This window comes from Erpetoichthys calabaricus, chromosome 2 (assembly GCF_900747795.2).
Source record: "Erpetoichthys calabaricus chromosome 2, fErpCal1.3, whole genome shotgun sequence".
Lineage (NCBI taxonomy): Eukaryota > Metazoa > Chordata > Cladistia > Polypteriformes > Polypteridae > Erpetoichthys > Erpetoichthys calabaricus.
In genome coordinates this window covers 86,635,175-86,657,962 of record NC_041395.2, presented here as the reverse complement: position 1 = coordinate 86,657,962, position 22,788 = coordinate 86,635,175, and positions in this window count along the sequence as shown.

Here is a 22,788-nt window from a genome sequence, read left to right as displayed (position 1 = left end):
AGGATGGTAATCCTGAAAATTATGTAAAAGGGACATAACCACTAAGGTCTGGAGATTTTTTACTTTTACCCAAAGAAAAATAACTGGTAGGCAGTAGTAGACTATGTAATCTGTGAATTTCCCCTTGGGATTAATAAAGTATCTATCTATCTATCTATCTATCTATCTATCTATCTATCTATCTATCTATCTATCTATCTATCTATCTATCTATCTATCTATCTATCTATCTAGTCTAGTAAAGTGTTTTGTCTTATCCTATTGTACTTCATACAAATTAATTGTCTTTGAGAAATGTTAATGTAGAATGAATAAAATATATATATGATAAAAAAATGGTGGAGTCTGATATAATAATGTTAGGTTCTGAACATTTACACTTTTCAATTTTTAAGATTTTCAGAAAGGTGTATTGGGCCCAGTTTTCACTAGTTAAGTTCCACATACCACTCATTCATTGCTGCTTTACTGCTGCCTAAATGCACATGCTGGTATGCCATATTTAGTTACATTTTGTATCTCTCCCCCCTCAGTCCACATCACTTCACTTTTTCCCCTGATTTTAAAACTGTAGCGTTTGGTCCTGTTCTGAAAAAGACTAGACAAATATGAAAGATTGTTAAAATTGTAGGCCGGTTGATTCTTGCGAAGTTTCTTGAACACACAATGCCAGGTAAATTCAGTCTCATATGGGTTTTAATAAGCGGTTTGAAGAATTCCAGTTAGAATCTCATGCAAAACACTGCACAAAAACTGCTCTGGTTAAACTATTAAATAAGTAGCTGTTGCCTCTGGCCATTTATTTATTATTATACTTCATGCCCTAACAGTTGCCTTTAATACAACTAATCAAAATATACTTTAAAAGTGCATGGAAACCCTGTGTTGGCTGGGCCAGCAGACCCCCGTGACCCTGTGTTAGGATATCACAGGTTGGAAAATGACAGACTGACTGACACTTTTGAATAAGTTTTGGAACACCCCTTGCCTAATTTAAGTCCTACCTAACTGACAGGCATCACTTTGTTTCCATTGGTAGTTTAGTTTTATGTCCACCATTGGTTCATTTGTTCTGGGTGTTTTTACAGAATTTTGTAGTAGTTTCTTTATAGTTTAGCATTTATATACTCCCCCTTTGGCTGATTTTTTTGCTGACATTAATTAAATTATGTTTATTATGAAGATGATACATAAATTAATATACATACCAGACCTTCTCATATGCAGTATAAACCTCTAATAATCTGCTCTGCTTACATGAAATAAACACCTGGATGACATCTAAAATTTTAAAGCTAAATGTTGATAAAACTTAAATATTTCTTACTGTCTTTTCCAAGTATCCTGAGGATGATAAAGTGTTGTAGTCTGTGTGTTCCAAGTATTTTTACATCCCCTTCTGCAGCAGTAAGGAATCTTGGTGTTATCGTAGATTCCAGACTTTGATCATAATTACATAATATTAATAAAACAGTTGTCTAAGGAGCACTTAATAGATTTAATCCTAAAGGTAAACGTTATTATTTCCTTTTATGTTAATAAATTGGATTTACTATGGCAGTTTGCACAAGAATGGGTCATGTTTGACACCAAAATAATACATTTATGACATGACTTTGAAATTTGGAGTCTTTTATGATCTTTTTTTATCATTAAAAACAAAATGAATGCTACTAATGCTAGATTTTCCATTTTTCAAGGTATGAACTGTTCTGGAACATGACAGCATTTTTAACAATGTCATTACACTCTGTCCAGGATACTTGTTATTTTGTTGCTCTCCATATATGGTCTAGTTTTCAGGCTTCCAGTTTAGGAGCACGACTGTTATCTTGAAACAAAAGTGTGTTTCTTTGTGCCATAGTCAGCTTTGTTTTGACAGGAGTTGCTTTATCTAGTTCCTCTTTCAGAGACGTTGTACTGTCATATGTCAATTGATTTATATTGTTCTTCACAAATAAGTTTTAGTTTACACAGTATCCATAAATTTTTAATTGCTGTATTGGTTTCAGACTGTTCTAGTTTTAATCTGTGACTGTTCTGGTATGAGGAGGAACAAGTGGAACATAATTAAGCTTTGACATTTTACATTTTTAGTCTCAGCAGTAATAATAATAATTATTTGTAGTGTGTGACTGTGAGAGTAAGTTGGACCTTTACATTTTTTTTTAATTCTTCTGGGTTAAACATGCATGTTAAAAAGTTTAGTAAAGGTGTCTGTTTCCATATCTTTGCAATTAATCCCCATAATCATTATTAACAGCTACATCATATAATAGGTTGATTAATTCAGTCATGAATAATTAGTATGACCAAATGAATCAACTAGTAATTAACTAGTACAACAATTGTGGTTAATTCTGTTTTAATATGAAAAACAATAAAAAACAATGACATCGTCTACATTTTTGGAAATGACATACAGTTTATCACATGCAATTACAGCAAGGACACCTTCTTGACTGACATTTCAACGTCAAGATCAAGTTAATTGTCTTTGCATATAATTAATAAAATTCTTACTTGCAAGCCTCAGAGTGGTTTACATAAATACAATTAAATAAATATATATACAAAACAATGCAATATATACTGTATATATAAATTATATACAATATATATTTGCCAGTATTAAATATACACTGTTTATTATTTTACAACAAGGGGGCTTCGCCCCCTGCTCGCTTCGCTCGCCTACCCCCGGCGTTTTGAACCCATGCCCGCTGGGCAGCTACGTGTCCGGATGACGCACGTTTAATACGGAGCGTTTGCCCGTGTCATTCTGGAGTCCCCCACCGGTAATACAGAGCTTCGTCCGTACCATTACGTGGTGCATTGTGGACTACTGCGGACCCCGTAGTTTTTCTCGTTTCAGTTTGTATCTGTGGTCAGTCGAGCTCATGTTTTTCAAGCTTTTGAATTCCGGTCTTCATTATCTGTAACCTGCTGTCCATGTGCGTGGCCCCCTTGTTCAACCTGTTTATGACGTTTTACTTTCCTTTCTACTCTGTCTTTAATTTCTGACCGTGCTTTATTCTGGTTTTGTTTCAATGACACTTGGTCCGTGGTGATTATATGTAAAGGAGGCAGTCTAATCTGCCCCTTTTGACAACAACGTGTAAATTCATTATTTGTATTGCCAGTTGTTTCTTCTGGGAAGTTAAGTGAATGACAATGATTGCAAATAACATTCATTAATCCCAATGAATTTTCCTCAATAGTGGACTCATTATTGAAGGCGTTGTCAGCCAACTGGCGTAAGCATTTAGCAGGTGTCTGGCGTTGATGTCCGCGACGGGCATGTTTTGCTTGTGGCGTTTGACTGCCGCGTTGTTGCATGCACATTATTTGTGACGTGCTATTTTGTAGTTTTAATTGATTTGCCACCGCTTTGCGAAAAGTCCGTTTCAGTCTACGTCGTGCATTGGATAAGTAATAAGGAGGATCGCACTCACTGTTAATATGTAGCCTTTTCTGCAGTTGAACAGTTAATAGTGCTTTATTGTAAGGAGATCCACCTATGCTCACACCCATGCTGCCTAGTGTGAAGGTGTTCAGATGACGTATGTTTAATATGGACGTTTCCTTTAGAAATGTGGTTTTGGGTGTCACTTCTTATTGATTGGGGGGGGGGGGGGGGGGTTGAGGATTGTTGTTGCGCGAGCGTCTTCTTTCTTTTTGTGTTCCATGGGCTTGACACCTATGCTGCCTAGTGTGAAGGTGTCGACGTTCACTTTAGAAGATGTGGCTTTGGGTGTCACTTCTTATGGATGTGTGGGGGGGATTGTTGTTGCGCGAGCGTCTTCTTTCTTTTTGTGTTCCTGTGTCTTGTTTGAATCCCCCTCTTTGTGTGTGTCCCGTCCCTTGCTTGTAGGGTCTGTGGGGTGGTTTTGTGTTCTTTTTTTTTGTCTTCCATGGGCTTGTTGAATCCCCCTCTTGGTGTGTGTCCCATCCCGTGCCTGTAGGGTGGGGGTGGGGGTGTGTGGTCGTGCCTTGCTGTTGTGCGCTCGTCTGTTCTTTTTTTTTGGTGTGTTTAGTTTCGTGTGCAATGTGTTTTGTGCTTTGCCCGCGTTTGACTACTGTTTTATGTGCCTTTTCCTTTTTTTCGGTGCTTGTGTGACTCCTTTTTGTATGTGCTCACTCCTTTTTTCTGTGGTCTTGTCCGCCACTCGCGGCCCCTCATCCGCCTTTGTCGCCCTCTTTTGTCCGCCTTTCTCCGACTCTCGCGGACTCTTTTTGTGCCTGCGCCTCTCGCGGACCCTCATCCGCCTCTCTCGCCCTCTTTTGTCCGCCTTTCTCGGCTCCTCAGCCGACTCTCGCGGACTCTTTTTGCGCCTGCGCAGTACGTCTTTTTGCAGCTACGGCCCATGGCCGGATGTGCCTGCGTCCATCATCCGGTTTAGCATTCTCGGTTAGTAATATAGATATTTCTTCTTATGACTGCTCAAAAACCTTACAACTACTGATTTGAATAACAGTGGTTCTGTATCATTTGCCAGATGGAAGGAAGTTAGCAGCATGTGCTAATATAGCGCATTGCCACAACCACCTCATGACAAACCACCTCAGGAGATGGAAGGAATGAAAAAAAACAGCTGTACAGAACAAAAGGCATTTTGTCTCACCATTACCGCCCACTGTTGTGCTTTATAATTTTGAGCTGTATAGGTGCTGTACCAGGATGTGAAGCAGTCAGTGAGGAAGGACTCAACTGTGTACCTGGAGAAGCTTGTGAGAACAGACAGAGTAATGTGAGCTGTCCTCAGACATCTAAAAGGTAGAGGACCTGGTGAGTCTTTTGAAAAAATGTGGTTTGCCCACTTCAGTTCATCAGTGATAGTAATTCCAAGAAATGTAAAGATGCTCACTCTTTCAACAGCATCCACTCCAATGTAGATGACACCGTGGTCATCTTTCTGTTTCCTAAAGTCTGTAACCATGGATTTTCTGACATTAAGGAAGAGATTCCTCTCTTGACACCATTGAGTCAGCAGCAGTGCTCCTCCTATTCCCAAAACTCAAGTAATCTGTCAGTGGAGCAGGACATTGACAGCAGTCTGTCGCTGAAGCTGCTCCTCTGTCTGGAGATGATACTGTTCAGTGGATGCAGTGGAATCTCCATGACTGACAGGAGCCTGCTCAGCGCCAGTCGCTCCGCCACGGTTTCAAACTGTCTAGCTCCATGCCTACAATAGAGCCTGCCTTCCTCACCAGTTTGTCCAGGCGTGAGGCGTCCCTCTTTTTTATGCCTCCTCCCCAGCACACCACTGCGTAGAAGAGGGCGCTCGCCACAACATATATTTTTATTTCTATTTATGCTATTTGTTTGTTTTTCTTTTATTCTATTATTGTAAAGCACTTTGGCCACAGCATTCATATGTTGTTTTAAATGTGCTATATAAATAAATTGACATTGACATAACCGTCTGATAGAACATCTGCAGCATCTTATGGCAGATGTTGAAGGACGCCAGCCTCCTAAGGAAGTATAGTTGGCTCTGTCCTTTCTTACACAGAGCATCAGTATTGGCAGTCCAGTCCAATTTATCATCCAGCTGCACTCCCAGGTATTTATAGGTCTGTACCCTCTGCACACAGTCACCTCTGATGATCACGGGGTCCATGAGGGGCCTGGGCCTCCTAAAATCCACCACCAGCTCCTTGATTTTGCTGGTGTTTAGTTGTAGGTGGTTTGAGTTGCACCATTTAACAAAGTCCTTGATTAGGTTCCTATACTCCTCCTCCTGCCCACTCCTGATGCAGCCCACAATATCATTGTCGTCAAGGAACTTTTGCATGTGGCAGGACTCCGAGTTGTATTGGAAGTCCGATGGACATAGGCTGAACAGGACAGGAGAAAGTACAGTCTCCTGCAGCACTCCTGTGCTGCTGACCACAATGTCAGACCTGCAGTTCCCGAGACGCACATAATGAGGTCTGTCTGTAAGATAGTCCACGATCCATGCCACCAGGTATGAATTTACTCCCATCTCTGTCAGCTTGTCCCTGAGGAGCAGAGGTTGGATGGTGTTGAAGGCGCTAGAGAAGTCCAGAAACATAATTCTTACTGCATCACTGCCTCTGTCCAAGTAGGAGAGGGATCGGTGTAGCATATAGATAATGGCATCCTCCGCTCCCACCTTCTCCTGGTATGCGAACTGCAGAGGTCGTGGTGGACCTGTGGTCTCAGGGGATGAAGAAGCAGCCGCTCCATGGTCTTCATCACATGTGACGTCAGAGCGACAGGCCGGAAGTCATTCAGCTCACTAGGACGTGATACCTTTGGGACTGGGGTGATGCAAGATGTTTTCCAAAGCCTCGGGACTCTCCCCTGTTCTAGGCTAGGGTTGAAGATATGCTGTAGAGGATTCACCAGCTCCATACTCCGTCTGGACCCACTGCTTTGCTGGCACGAAGTCTCCTCAGCTCTCTGCTTAACTGGGCTTCTGTAATTGTGGGTGGGTGGAAACTCTCTCCTATGTTGGTATCAGCAGAAGAATGGGTGGAGGGTGCAGTACTCTGAGGTGAGAGTGGGTTAGGGTGGTCAAACCTGTTAAAGAAGTTGTTCATCAGGTTTGCTCTCTCCGCGTCTCTCTCGATGGTGGCACCCCGCTTTGAGCTGCAGCCAGTGATGATATTCATCCCATGTTGTTAATGTAAATCAGATTGTCAACTAACATTAAAATAAAAACGAAAAAATATCTGAAAACTAGAACTAAATAAAAATGATGAAATAAAAATGAAAATAAAATAGTTTTCGGAATTCCTATTGAATTTCTATGAACATTTATGAAGTGCTTTCAGCATGTGGAACATGCAATATAAATAAAATGTATTATTATTATTATTATTGCTACAGTGCCATGAGTTTAGGTTGGATTGCTATCCTGGTCAGTGCCTGTATGGAGCTTGCATGTTCTCCCCATGTGTATGTGGGCTGAGTGTGCATAACTTCAGATATTGTTTAATGGCTGGATATTAGAAGCGTGTCCTTAAGCAATCTCAATTGCCAAAATCTGTTTATTCCTATATGTGTTATTAAATTACATCCTCCAAGTTTAGGCTCACATAGAGCTCACCAGATTTTGCATATTGCTTATTAAGTAAATGCTCTGAGATGTTGCTATATTTAATGCAAATAATATGCTTGTAAAAATGCACCATGTACATGGAAAAACTTCTTTGTTTCTGCAAGTTCTCTTATTTACTCAGTTCAAGTAGTGATTTCAACAGTGTTTCAAAAATAAGGAAGAATTTCCTTAAAAAATACACTCTCAAAGTTTCAAAATAGGTAGACAACATTAGCATCAGGAAATATCAAAAATAAATATAAAATAAGAGTATATGTGTGCCATGATCTTACTGCTCACAATGGGAGTCTCAAAAATGAAAAAGCTTTTTTGAATTTAATAACCATTTGCTTAAACTTGTTGCAGGTTAAAGAAAAAAATGAGATCAGAGCACACTTGCTATTTGATTCTTGTATTTTAAATTATACTAGAAGCCTTGAACTATCACATTATCAGAAGGAATTAGAGTTCTGTCACAGTCAGTAATATTGTGCGTATTATGTTGACAGGTACATACGAATAATATACAATTTGACAACTATGAAGAAAACGGTGTTTTTACATTTGGAAAACTGTGGCTGTATGGACATTTTGGTGAGTAATGCCAAAAAAAATAAAATGTTTCAAAAACTTAAAGTTAATTGCTGAAAAACTAAAACTAAATAAAAACAATAAAATTCAGACATGAGCATCAGTAGGCTTTGTGCCCTAGGAACCAAGTTACCCGAACTATTCTAGACTATTTCAGTAATCATTTACCACTCTGATTCTGATCTTTCTGATCATAAAATAGGTTATTATAATAAAAATTGATGAGAAGAATTCATAATTAATTGCAGAATTACTGTATTTGAGGGTTCTTTTAGACTGTCCTCAAGAAACTATGACACACAGACAGACACACACCCAAGATATTGATGTTATTGTTATCAGGGGACTCTAAAATGTTGAGATCCTTCAAAAATCGGAGATCAAAATTTTTGATGAATCTAAAGCTTTTGCTCCCCCTCTATAGACAATAGATTATAGAGGGGGAGGGCACAAAGCAAAAATTATGAAGAAATAAAAACTAAAATTAGAAAATGGTGAAAAACTATAACTAAATAAAAAAATAAAACAAATAAAATTAAATAAAAACTAAAAAATAAATTAAAAAACAGTGGAGTAAGTAGTCATCTTCTCTGTAAACTGCTTTGTCATTGTTGGTGAACAGGCCTGTGATGAAGTCATCATCAGCAGATTTAATGATGGAGTTTGGAATTGTGTCCAACCACACAGTCAGAGATGAACAAGGACTAGAGAAGGGGGTTCAGCACACTACCCTGTGGAGTGCCTGTGTTGAGGATCACTATGGAGGATTTGATACTGATAATCCACACATGGTGAGAGCTGTTAAGTCCAAATACCAGTTACAGAAGGTATAACAGAGTTAGATCTATCAATGGGAATCTGGCATGATGGTTTTTATTATCTGGATAGTCTGGGATGTTTAAGAGATATGGCATCCACTGTGGACTAGTAGCAGTGATATGCAAACTAGAGGAAATCATGACTATCTGGTATATTCTGTTCAATGTCAAAGTCAAAGCAAACTTTATTGTCATCTCAACCATATACAAGTATACAGATAGACAAAATTGCGAAGCGCAGGGTCCACAGTGTAACAACATGAAGTGCAAATAATAAATTAAAAATAGAATTAAAAATAGAATTAAAATTTAAATTTAAAATTAAACACAAACAAGACAAGACATTGTGCAAAGACAAGACAAAGAAGTAGCAGCAATATTGACATGTAGTAAGGAATATGAACATTGATGCAATGTATGGTATTTGCAATCTAGATACATAAATATAGTCAATAGATATGTATTATAATTAATAAATAAATAAATAAAAGATATAGATAATACAGAAATTGTGTATGATAATAGTTGTTTAAGACATGTGTAAACAATGACCGGTCAGAATGTTTCACAGCAGAAGGTTATCAAGAGTGTCAAAATACTTAAAGGTCAGTATGAGATTTTCAGTTCTTTTCTACATGCACACTCGTCTTTGCAGGACAGTGGCTTGGATGTATAAAAGTTCTGTTTTTAGAGGTGGTTGAGGCCGTGTGGAAGGTCCCAGGGGGCAGCATGGTGTTAAGGAGTCTGACAGCCTGGGGGTAAAAACTATCCTGCAGCTTGGCAGATCTGGCTCTGATGCTGCAGTATCTTCTCTTGAATGGCAGAAGTATGAAAAGTCCATATGAGGGGTGTAAGGGGTCCTGCACAATGCTGCAGACCTTGCAGACACTGCATTTGTAAAACATGTCCTGTAGTGAAGGGAGAGGCACCCGAATAATGTTCTCTGCTGTCTTCACTATTCTTTGCAGGCGCTTGCAGTCGGATATGTTGCAGTTGCCATACCAGACAGTGATGCAGCTGGTCAGAACACTCTCAATGGTACCTCTGTAGAACATGGTGAGGATGGAAGGGGGAAGACTTGCTCGCTTCAGCCGCCTCAGGAAGTGTAGTCTATGCTGGGCTTTCTTGATTAGTGATGAGGTGTTATGCATCCACATAAGTTCCTCAGTTATGTGCACACCGAGGAACTTGGTACTAAACCATTGATGCTGAGTGGGATGTGGGCAGGATGTGATTTTCTGAAGTCCACGATTATCTCTTTTGTCTTGTCGACATTGAGAGATGGATTGTTGTCTTCACACCATGCAGACAGCCGTTCCACCTCATCTCTGTATGCTGTTTCATCATCCCTGCTTATCAGTCCCAGCACTGTTGTATCATCTGCAAACTTGATGATGTGATTGGTGTTGTGCGTGGCTGTGCAGTCGTGAGTCAGCAGGGTGAACAGCAGTGGACTAAGCACGCAGCCCTGCGGTGATGATGCTGGAAGTGTTGCAGCTCATCCGAACTAACTGGGGCCCCTCTGTCAAGAAGTCCAGGATCCAATTGCAGAGGGTGGTGTTCAGGCCCAACCTGCTCACTTTAACAACCAGCTTTTGAGGGATGATTGTGTTGAAGGCAGAGCTAGTCTATGAATAGCATCCTGACATATGTGTCTTTTTGATTCAGATGTGTCAGGGAGAGGTGAAGGGCAGAGTATATGGCATCCTCAGTTGACCTGTTTGAGCGGTATGCAAACTGAAGAGGGTCAAGGGAGGCAGGGAGTTTAGTTTTTATGTGTGACATGAGTAACTTTTGGAAGCACTTCATGATTATTGGTGTGAGTGCAACTGGTCGGTAGTCATTCAAGCATGTCACTGACTTCTTTGGCACTGGTATGATGGTGGTCAACTTGAAGCATGCTGGGACTGATGACTGGCTCAGAGATGTGTTGAAGATGTCTGTGAGGACACCAGCCAGTTGACTTGCACATTCTTTGAGCACACGACCAGGTATGTTGTTAGGTCCTGCAGCCTTGCGTGGGTTGACTCTGGATAGAGTCCTCTTCACGTCAGTTATGGAGAGACAGTGTACCTGGTCAGTGGAGGGAGGTGTTGCTTTTCTCACAGGCTCTTTGTTCTGTGCCTCAAACCGTGTGAAGAAGTTGTTCAGCTCATCCGGTAGGGAGGCATCACCATTGCTGCTGTGTGGGTTGGACTTGTAGTTTGAATTGTCTGAACGTCCTGCCACATGCGACATGTGTCTCTGGTGCTGCTGAAGTGTTTGTTAATCCTCTGTGTGTTTGCCCACTTAGCTCTTCTTATAGCGCGAGACAGGTTAGCTCTGGCCATCCTGAGGGCGGCCTTGTCTTCAGATCTAAAGGCTGCATTTCTGATCTTGAGCAGCTTGTGCACTTCTCTCATCATCCAGGGCTTTTGGTTGACTGTTGTGGTAACAGTAACATCCTCCTCCACAATGTGTCCCTGCACCAATCTCTGAAAAAAGTCATCATGACTGGAGTGATTGTCATCAGTCTGTAGTTGTTCAGACAGTTTACTTTTTTTGTGTAGGCCTACAGATAATTCCTGTCAAATTCTAAAAATGGACAAATTGATAGATTAACTAGGCAGTAGTGTGTCTGTCTAACAATGTCCCCTGATATCTAGTTAGCAAGCACAAGCTACATTTGGAAAAATGTTCAGAGATTTTTCAAAATGAAGAGAAACAAACAAAAAGAGGCAAAAATGAACTTACAGAGTGTACTGAGTTCTGTTTTTAACAAGTAATGAATTGCACTTGTTTTTTTCCCTTCTTCTCTCTCCCTGGAGATGGACTCCAGCGTCACACATTCCCTTGGGGTTCCATACCTACTTGTTTGAGAGGTTACTTTTAAATTAATTTGTACTGTGTTTTTATCTTTTAATTACTCTGCCGATATAGAAACTGTCTATCTGCGAACCTGAACTAGACAACAAGGTAATATGGATTGATAAAGTGCATTATCTATACAGCTACTTTTAAATATAAGTGCCAGCATAATAAATATGGTGTTACATTTTCATTTAGATTTGAGCAAATTATTCCTGAAGGCTGGCATTTACCCATCCATCCAGCCAGCCACCTCTTTTCTAACTTACATATCTAATTAGGGTGAGAACGAAGCCAGTGACCATTGCAATAGCATGGGGTACATGTTGGAAAACAACCCTGGATGAGGCACCAATCCATCACATGGTTAACTAATGCACACCAACACTGAGATATATGGAACCATTTTAAAGTCGCCACTTAATCTGTCTGATACATATTTACCACGGATCATCAGAGTACCCAGAGCAAAGCCCATTCGTCACGGTGGCCTTGTATTAACTTCACACAGGGAGTATCTGGATCAGGGATTAAACTCAGGACTCTGAGCCATCATGAAAAATCAATGATCAACAATGCCACTCATTTCTATTATTAACTACAGTGCATCCGGAAAGTATTCACAGCGCATCACTTTTTCCACATTTTGTTACGTTACAGCCTTATTCCAAAATGGATTCAATTCATTTTTTTTCCTCAGAATTCTACACACAACACCCCATTATGACAATGTGAAAAAAGTTTACTTGAGATTTTTGCAAATTTATTAAAAATAAAAAAAATTGAGAAAGCACATGTACATAAGTATTCAGAGCCTTTGCCATGAAGCTCAAAATTGAGCTCAGGTGCATCCTGTTTCCCCTGATCATCCTTGAGATGTTTCTGCAGCTTAACTGGAGTCCACCTGTGGTAAATTCAGTTGATTGGACATGATTTGGAAAGGCACACACCTGTCTATATAAGGTCCCACAGTTGACAGTTCATGTCAGAGCACAAACCAAGCATGAAGTCAAAGGAATTGTCTGTAGACCTCCGAGACAGGATTGTCTCGAGACACAAATCTAGGGAAGGTTACAGAAAAATTTCTGCTGCTTTGAAGGTCCCAATGAACACAGTGGCCTCCATCTTCCGTAATTGGAAGAAGTTCGAAACCACCAGGACTCTTCCTAGAGCTGGCCGGCCATCTAAACTGAGCGATCGGGGGAGAAGGGCCTTAGTCAGGGAGGTGACCAAGAACCTGATGGTCACTCTGTCAGAGCTCCAGAGGTCCTCTGTGGAGAGAGGAGAACCTTCCAGAAGGACAACCATCTCTGCAGCAATCCACCAATCAGGCCTGTATGGTAGAGTGGCCAGACAGAAGCCACTCCATAGTAAAAGGCACATGGCATCCCACCTGGAGTCTCTGGTCTGATGTAAAGCACTTTGAGCTACTTTTTGTATGAAAATGTGCTATATAAATAAATGTTGTTGTTGTTGATGAGACAAAGATTGAACTCTTTGGTGTGAATGCCAGGCGTCATGTTTGGAGGAAACCTGGCACCATCCCTACAGTGAAGCATGGTGGTGGCAGCATCATGCTGTGGGGATGTTTTTCAGCGGCAGGGACTGGGAGACTAGTCAGGATAAAGGGAAAGATGACTGCAGCAATGTACAGAGACATCCTGGATGAAAACCTGCTCCAGACTGCTCTTGACCTCAGACTGGGGCGACGGTTCATCTTTTAGCAGGACAACGACCCTAAGCACACAGCCAAGATATCAAAGGAGTGGCTTCAGGACAACTCTGTGAATGTCCTTGAGTGGCCCAGCCAGAGCCCAGACTTGAATCCGATTGAACATCTCTGGAGAGATCTTAAAATGGCTGTGCACCGACGCTTCCCATCCAACCTGATGGAGCTTGAGTGGTGCTGCAAAGAGGAATGGGCGAAACTGGCCAAGGATAGGTGTGCCAAGCTTGTGGCATCATATTCAACAAGACTTGAGGCTGTAATTGCTGCCAAAGGTGCATTGACAAAGTATTGAGCAAAGGCTGTGAATACTTATGTACATGGGATTTCTCAGTTTTTTTATTTTTAATAAATTTGCAAAAACCTCAAGTAAACTTTTTTCACGTTGTCATTATGGGGTGTTGTGTGCAGAATTCTGAGGAAAAAAATGAATTTAATCCATTTTGGAATAAGGCTGTAACATAACAAAATGTGGAAAAAGTGATGCGCTCTGAATACTTTCCAGATGCACTGTGTATAGTATACTGTATGAATTTAATGTTTGAATTACATGACTTGTCAGTTATCTTTCTGGAGTTTGTATGCTCTACTTGTTCTAGCTGTTTGAGTCTTATTTGGACTTGAGCTTGATCCATTTGAATTTAGTAGGCCTGCCTTGCATCTCACAGGGGCAGGCTTTGTCTTCTTCTTCTTTCGGCTGCTCCCATTAGGGGTTGCCACAGCGGATCATCTTCTTCCATATCTTTCTGTCCTCTGCATCTTGTTCTGTTACACCCATCACCTGTATGTCCTCTCTCACCACATCCATAAACCTTCGCTTAGGCCTTCCTCTTTTTCTCTTGCCTGGCAGCTCTATCCTTAGCATCCTTCTCCCAATATACCAAGCATCTCTCCTCTGCACATGTCCAAACCAAAACAATCTCGCCTCTCTGACTTGAGCTGACCCTCTAATTTACACACTTCTAATCCTATCCATCCTCATCACAGCCAGTGCAAATCTTAGCATCTTTAACTCTGCTACCTCCAGCTCTGTCTCCTGCTTTCTGGTCACTGCCACAGTCTCCAACCCATATAACATAGCTGGTCTCACTACCGTCCTGTAGACCTTCCCTTTCACTCTTGCTGATACCTGTCTGTCACAAATTACTTCTGACACTCTTCTCCACCCATTCCACCCTGCCTGCACTCTCTTTTTCACCTCTCTTCCACAATCCCCATTACTCTGTACTGTTGATCACAAGTATTTAAATTCATCCACCTTTGCCAACTCTACTCCCTGCATCCTCACCATTCCACTGACCTCCCTCTCATTTACACACATGTATTCTGTCTTGTTCCTACTGACCTTCATTACTCTCCTCTCTAGAGCATATCTCCACCTCTCCAGGGTCTCCTCAACCTGCTCCCTACTATCGCTACAGATCACAATGTCATCAGCAAACATCATAGTCCACGGTGACTCCTGTCTAATCTTGTCTGTCAACCTGTCCATCACCATTGCAAATAAGAAAGGACTCAGAGCCGATCCCTGATGTAATCCCACTTCCAACTTGAATGCATCTGTCACTCCTACCGCAGACCTCACCACTGTCACACTTCCTTCGTACATATCCTGTACAACTCTAACGTATTTCTCTGCCACTCCCGACTTCCTCATACAATACCACAGCTCCTCTTGAGGCACCCTGTCATATGCTTTCTCCAGGTCCACAAAGACGCAATGCAACTCCTGGCTTTCTCTATACTTCTCCATCAACATCCTCAGAGTAAACATTGCATCTGTGGTGCTCTTCCTTGGCATGAAACCATACTGCTGCTCACTAATCATCACCTCACTTCTTAACCTAGCCTCCACTACTCTTTCACATAACTTTATGCTGTGGCTCATCAATTTTATTCCCCTGTAGTTACTGCAGTCCTGCACATCCCCCTTATTCTTAAATATCGGCACCAGTACACTTCTTCTCCACTCCTCAGGCATCCTCTCACTTTCCAAGATTCCATTAAACAATCTGGTTAAAAACTCCACTGCCATCTCTCCTAAACATCTCCATGCTTCCATAGGTACTGTATGTCATCTGGACCAACGACTTTTCCATTTTTCATCCTCTTCATAGCTGTCCTTATTTCCTCCTTGCTAATCTGTTGCACTTCCTGATTCACTATTTCCATATTATCCAACCTCTTCTCTCTCTCATTCTCTTCATTCATCAGCCTCTCAAAGTACTTTTTCCTTCTACTCAACACACTCTTCTCGCTTGTGAGTATGTTTTCATCTTTATCCTTTATCACCCTAACCTGCTGCACATCTTTACCAGCTCAGTCCCTCTGTCTAGCCAATCAGTACAGGTCCTTTTCTCCCTCCTTAGTGTCCAACCTCTCATACAACTCATCATACACCTTTTCTTTAGCCTTTGCCACCTCTCTCTTCACCTTGCGCCTTATCTACTTGTACTCTTGTCTACTTTCTGTATCTCTGTGACTCTCTCACTTCTTCTTTGCCATCCTCTTTCTCTGTACACTCTCCTGTATTTCCTCATTCCACCACCAGGTTTCCTTTTCCTTCTTCCTCTTTCCAGATGTCACACCAAGCACCCTTCTTGCTGTCACCCTTACTACATCTGCTGTAGTTTCCCATCTGTCTGGTAACTCTTCACTGCCACCCAGTGTCTGTCTCACCTCCTCCCTAAACTCAACCTTGCAGTCTTCCTTTTTCAACTTCCACCATTTGATCCTTGGCTCTACCCTCACTCTCTTCCTCTTCTTGATCTCCAACGTCATCCTACAGACCACCATCCTATGCTGCTTAACTACACTTTCCCCTGCCACCACTTTGCAGTCTTCAATCTCCTTCAGATCAACTCTTCTGCATAGGATGTAATCTACATGTGTGCATCTTCCTCCACTCTTGTACATAACCCTATGTTCCTCCCTCTTCTTAAAATTCGTATTCACCACAGCCATGTCTATCCTTTTGGCAAATTCCACTATCCTCTGACCTTCTTCATTCCTCTCCTTGACACCATACCTACCCATCACCTCCTCGTCTCCACTGTTCCCTTCACCAACATACCCATTGAAAGCCGCTCCAATCACCACTTTCTGTCCCTTGGGTACACTGTTCACTTCATCCAACTCACTCCAAAAATCTTCTTTCTCACCCATTGCACACCCAACTTGCGGTGCATATGTAAGGTCATTAAAAACACGGATTAGATGAATTCAGTTTTATAGAAACCCAAATAAAATTCTTAGGAGGGACACTGTCTACTGGTGTTTTCCCTGTTCTCTTCTTCACTGTCAACTGATTTCTGATGAGGATGAGTTTGGTGATATTTTTCTGCTGCTTATTTGTGCGGTTCTGTTGTGACATGAAGATCTAGTTGTTTAAATGGTACACAGTGACACATGACATTAAATTTGATGAATAATGCAAAGGATACATTACTATAGTTTGTTTCATTTGACTTTTGTTCAGTTCAATTTGGAAGCACATATCAGTTGGCAAACCAGTCACACTCTTGTTGAATTGGACGAGAAAAGCTACAATGTTTAATAGGAAATAGTTAAACTGCGTTGAATTAATTTTATTTTCATGTCAAAAAATGGGTCAGTGACATACCCAGATCAGAAGAGATCATGATGACTCAACATACATATGAAATGGCAATTCTTTACAAATCTAGACAAACCAGGATTATCACTAAAAGACTGTAAGAAGCAATCAATGCCTTAGTAACCTGGTTCCAGACTTGATGCATTGTGATCAATTCAGACAAAAATCCTACTGATCAAAAGAATACATTCTTCAAAGGGTAAAGACACCATATTCAATAAGAGCATCCTCTTGTTGAACTCAATGAAATACCTTGTTGTGATATTGAACCCAACACGTCGGGTCCAATATTGCTAAAGTCAAAAAGAGCTGCAATGAAATTGTCCCCAACAGCAGAAGTTCAAAATGGATCAAACACATGCAGCAAACACCCACATCTAAGCTCTCCAAAGAATACAGAGCAAAACATTAATACTTGCTCTTGTTTACAGTCAGTATTCAGATCCACAGAGACACTACATCACCTACCATGATACAAATAATCCAGGAAAAAGCAGTCAAGATCTTCTTCCAGTTGGAGAATCACCCACAGGAGGACATCAGAAATATTGTGAACTATGAAAGATTAGATTAGATTAGATAAACTATATTAATCCCAAGGGGAAATTCAGATGCATACAGCAGCAAAAACAAACAAAAAAAAACAGGATTTGTCTGCCAGGACAAATAATTCAATCAATCAATCAATAAATCAATCAATAATGTATATTGTGCAGAAACAGGAAATTGAATACAAAATTGCAAAGTGAACTTAAAGAGTATCAGAATTTAGTTTGTGGTGTTGGGAGGAAGCATTAAATTGCCTTATAGCAGCAGGCAGAAAAGATCACCCAAGGCACTTCTTAGCACACTATCATGGAATGCGCCTGTGGCTAAAAGTGCTCCAAAAGAGCACCTCCTGGAGGGAATGAAGGGAATTCATAAGGCATCCAATTTTGCCATCATCCTGTTTTCCACAAGAGCTTCCAGTGTGTCCAGGGTTTGCCCTGTGATGGAGCAGGCTTTCTTGATAAGTTTGTCTGGGCATTGTGCATTTTTTGAGCTCAATTGCTTCCCCAGGAGACTGCAGCATAGAACACCACACTGGCTACTACTGACTGATAAAACATTTCCAGCATCTCACTGTGTACATCAACAGAGTATCCTCAAGGAGTACAGTTTGCTCTGTCCCTTCTTTTACAGTGCCACTGTGTTGTCAGAATATTCTAGTTTGCTGTTTATATAAACCACCCAGCTACTTGTAGCTCTGCATCACTTCCACATCCTCCCCCTTATTGGTGACTGGTCTCAGAAGCTCTTTGGCTCACTGGACATCTGCCACTAGCTCTTTTGTCTTGTTGATGCTGAGTGCTGGTGGCTTTACCACAAGACAAAGTCCTCCACAACTTTTCTGTACTCTGAGTTGACTACATTATTAACGCAGCCTATAATGAACAAGTCATATGAAAATATTTGTAGGTGGCAAGCACTGGTATTATATTGGCAGTCAAGTGAAAGTGAATTGAAGGGATGCACTTCAGAAAACACAACAGCCACCAAGCCTCTCTTGACATTTAAACACTCAGCACAGCTGCAAGCAAAATCTGAAGCAGCATTAACACACTGCACCATTGAAATCTTATTCAAAGTGATGAAGGAGTGAAGGAAGCTAAGCCTCAGGTTGGGTCAGAGAGAAATGAATGGAACTGAGTTAGCAGTCATGCGGCAAACACCCACCCAAAGTGAAAGTTTGCACACTGTGGGTCTGGTAAAAAGTTGGTGCAATCTACAGTATTTAGTTATGGTATACTTTGTGGGCAAACAAAAATACCAAAGCCCATTTAGTTAGGGTGTTCTCTGTGGCCTTAACAAAGGAGAGGTGTTAGTTTAGACTGTAAACAGTCCAATGAAGTATTTATTCTGTAATCAATTTAAATTGCACTGTTCTGATTTCTTATTTGAGATTGGCCAACAGAAAACCTGTTGATAAAGTCTATGTCCTCTGTGCCCTTCTACTCACAGGGAAGGTTGCTAAAATAAGATTATAATTGTACTTTCATTTTATGGTATAACATATGTTTATGTATATTACCATTGTTTTTGCTGTTTCTGAGTTGCTATGTGTTATATTTTAATATATTTTCTTTTTACAATTATATACTATCTCTTTAAATTTACTTATGCTCCATGTTCTTTATGGGTGGTGCCCCAGGAGGCGGGGCCACCATGATATCAACATATCTGTGTCTTCCCTCAAATTATTTAGATCAAAGCAGAGGAGAGTCCAGACATGACACATTGAAGTCTGCTGGAGTTTTTATTTATTTTGCTCTAATTATTGGATTCTGTTACTGCATTTTCATATTAGGACTTGTTTGCCTTTTGGCAACTCCTTTGTACCGATTTTCTGCTCTTGTGAATCTTTCTTTGAATTTTTGAGATTCTGAAAATAGACCCTTTTCTTTGTTGCTTTTCTGTGCACAAGCCAAAGATTTTGGTCATCCTTCTCTTGAGGGGCTTTTGATATTCATGACAGCCACTATCATTGTACAATACCTATTAGGCTAAAGGGTTAAATAAAGAGCTTCCTTTTTGTAAATTGGTTCAGCCTGTTGAAAAATTTTTATGTTTTTTATGATGTTACCAGGGCGACACGGTGGTGCGGTGGGTAGCGCTGCTGCCTCGCAGTTGGGAGATCTGGGGACCTGGGTTCGCTTCCCAGGTCCTCCCTGCGTGGAGTTTGCATGTTCTTCCCGCGTCTGCATGTGTTTCCTCCGGGCGCTCCGGTTTCCTCCCACAGTCCAAAGACATGCAGGTTAGGTGGATTGGCGATTCTAAATTGGCCTTGGTGTGTGGGTGTGTTTGTGTGTGTCCTGCGGTGGGTTGGCACCCTGCCCGGGATTGGTTCCTGCCTTGTGCCCTATGTTGGCTGGGATTGGCTCCAGCAGACTCCCGTGACCCTGTGTTCGGATTCAGCGGGTTGGAAAATGGATGGATGGATGATGTTACCATAATCGAATCCCCCCCTTGTTGTTCTGAAATTGTCAGACCAATATTTTGTATCCTGCCCATCTACATTTCATTCCCACCAGTCCTGCTCTCTCCAACAGTGTTCTATGTAGATCCAGCACTGGTGAATCTTCTCAAAGCAGGGCAGGATTAACCATATGGGCAATTGCATGAGTACCTTAGGCATCTGCAGCAAAAATCATAAACAGGAAACACTGGTCTGACAAGCATCTTGAAGGCAGTGTGAAGCTGCTCGTGTGCATTCACTGGCAGGATCAAAGCTCCCCCCCCCCCCCCCCCCCCCATCCTCTCATAACATGTCTCAGTCACATCAGTTTATTAAAATATATTATGATGCCTTAAGGATGCTTCACATTACACAACAATTTCAGATTTCATTGGTGCAAGTCATTTTAAATTGCATATGATCACCAGTCTTTACTCAGCAGTTTTCTCAAATATTTGCAAGCTAATAATAATAATACATTTTATTTATATAGCGCCTTTCCCATGCTCAAGGCACTTACAGAATATACGAAAGAATGGCAGGGTATACAGTATATAGCATTGTACAAACCAGATAAATAAATAAAGCTACTCTCCACTCCCGTCCCATTCCCCTGTTGGTCTTCGCTTGTTTGCTCACATGCACATTTTATGTTGGTGAAAATGTCATTTGTTTTGTCCTTTTTTCCACTCACACTTGTTCCAAATTTACAGACGATCCTTCACAGCCTTCCACTTCTGAAATATATAGTGCAGTCCAGCTGGTCCAGTTATTGACTCCATTGGTGTTTATTAATTAGAAAATATGAATGTGGTTAATTACACCCCATTTTTCACTATACAAAATTAACTCATCTAGACAGCATTAAAAAGCTCAGCGATATGAGCATTTGTTATTAATGAAAAGTTAACAATTTTACTTTGAAAGCTATCTGAGTAAAATTGTATACGGCATTTTTATGCACTAATTGAACACACAGCATTGAGGGTTGGTTTTTGTTCTTGGCTAATTGCAAAGAGGTGTTCTAATTTATTTTTATTCAATGCTTTTCTTTATTGGTATTTTTATGAAGATCTGATTCGAAAGATTATTAAACAAATGCTCATGTCATTACCAGGTAAATATTATATTTGTAAGCCTGCTTTCCCAATTTATTACATATACTACATTTCCGTCAGATGATGTTATACTTTGAAATTCACCTTTGAAACCTACCTTGCTATCTACAAAGACTGGAAAATGCTGCAAAAAATCTTATAAAAAAAAACATGGTGTACACACTTTTTACACAAGATCTGGTAAAGAAACCTAATAAAAAATGAATGGCATTGACTTCAAAAGCCCTGAACATCAACATCACTTCCATTTCTAACAGAAGGCAGACCTTCCAAACCTACGGAACTATCACCTTCAGCCACAAGGTAGAGGTCTGCACTCCCACGGGACTATCGCAGGACTCGCGGGACCCGATGCAATTGCTTGCTCCAGTAGTATCCACTCGCAGCAACATCACAAAACGCTCTCAACCTCAGTCACGTAACACCCATCGTATTAGACTATGATTAACTTTTGGGCCCCGTTACACTGTGATGAAGATTAAGGTTGTAGGAGGGTTATCTGAGTCAAAAGCCGTTTATATATATAATCCAAATCTTATCATGGGATATATCATCTACTGTTAAATTCTGCTCTGTACTTCTAAAATTTGTATTTTTTATTTCTTACTATATTGAGGAATTGTTCTGTTCTGTGAACTGCATTGTATTGTATTGACCCCCTTCTTTTGACACCCACTGCACGCCCAACCTACCTGGAAAGGGGTCTCTCTTTGAACTGCCTTTCCCAAGGTTTCTTCCATTTTTTCCCTACAAGGTTTTTTTTGGGAGTTTTTCCTTGTCTTCTTAGAGAGTCAAGGCTGGGGGGCTGTCAAGAGGCAGGGCCTGTTAAAGCCCATTGCGGCACTTCCTGTGTGATTTTGGGCTATACAAAAATAAACTGTATTGTATTGTATTGTATTATATAATATATATAATTAATTAATTCATATAATGAATTTGCCTAAGCAGTTCGGATCTCATGTATATAGTGTCAGCGCACAGCCTTTTCAAGATGGCAGAAACCGGATAAAGCCTTACATCCACAGTGGTGGAAAAAACATTAAAAGAGGATAGTACAAGTCTGCAGAACTCGAAGTCTGTCATTTGGCAGGCATTTTCAATTGTTGTGGCAATGGCAACCAAGTGCCATTTGCTTGCTGCAATAAATGTGCTAACATACAGTGGACACTAATCAGACACCCCAGGCTTAAAGCGCCAGGCGTGTGCAGTAGCATAGGGTTAAACTAGACTGACATTCTTGCCAAACAACTAACAACTTAAAAGCAAAGCACAAGATACTGTAAATGAGCGGATTTTGTTTGCAAGGATATTGGGCTTTACAACAGGGCTGCATTCATCTTACACAGCAGCCAAAATTGGGAAGTCTGAAATTTAAAGAGAGTCTGCCACAATCCCACTACTGTATCACGGCATGTGGTAAAAAAGGCAAAAACTGAGAAAGGATATTGTATGTGACATGCTAGAGACCATAATAATTATGGGTGTGCTGTAACAACTGATATTTGGACCGAAAACTCTGAGAAACCCTCTTTCATATTTGTTACAATCCATTACATTAATGGGAGCTGTAGTCTTGTGCCAAAGGGTGCTTTTTGCGACTCCGTTTGAAGCTAGCGCGATTTAAATGGGTGAAAATATTTGCCCTTTACTGTGTGAGTTTTTGGAATTGACGGGTAACTGACCAAGGCTCAAGCACGATCAATGCTTTGCGCGGCTACACCAGATTAAACTGTAGTAGCCACACTCTTAACACGATTCTCTCAGTAGCCACTCAAACAGCCTGTGGAGAGAAGATATAGTGCTGAATTCAGTGCTGCAGCAATTTGCCCATTAACCACATCAACTAAAAGATACTCTTTTCTGAAACCACTCAATGATGCGACAACTGATTTTGAATCAGATATTACTATATCCGAAAAAACTTGTCACCACACTGAGCACCAACTCTTATCCACATACTCTACAAAGGGGCAACATTTCTGTCTTTGTATATTTTATTTAAAAGGA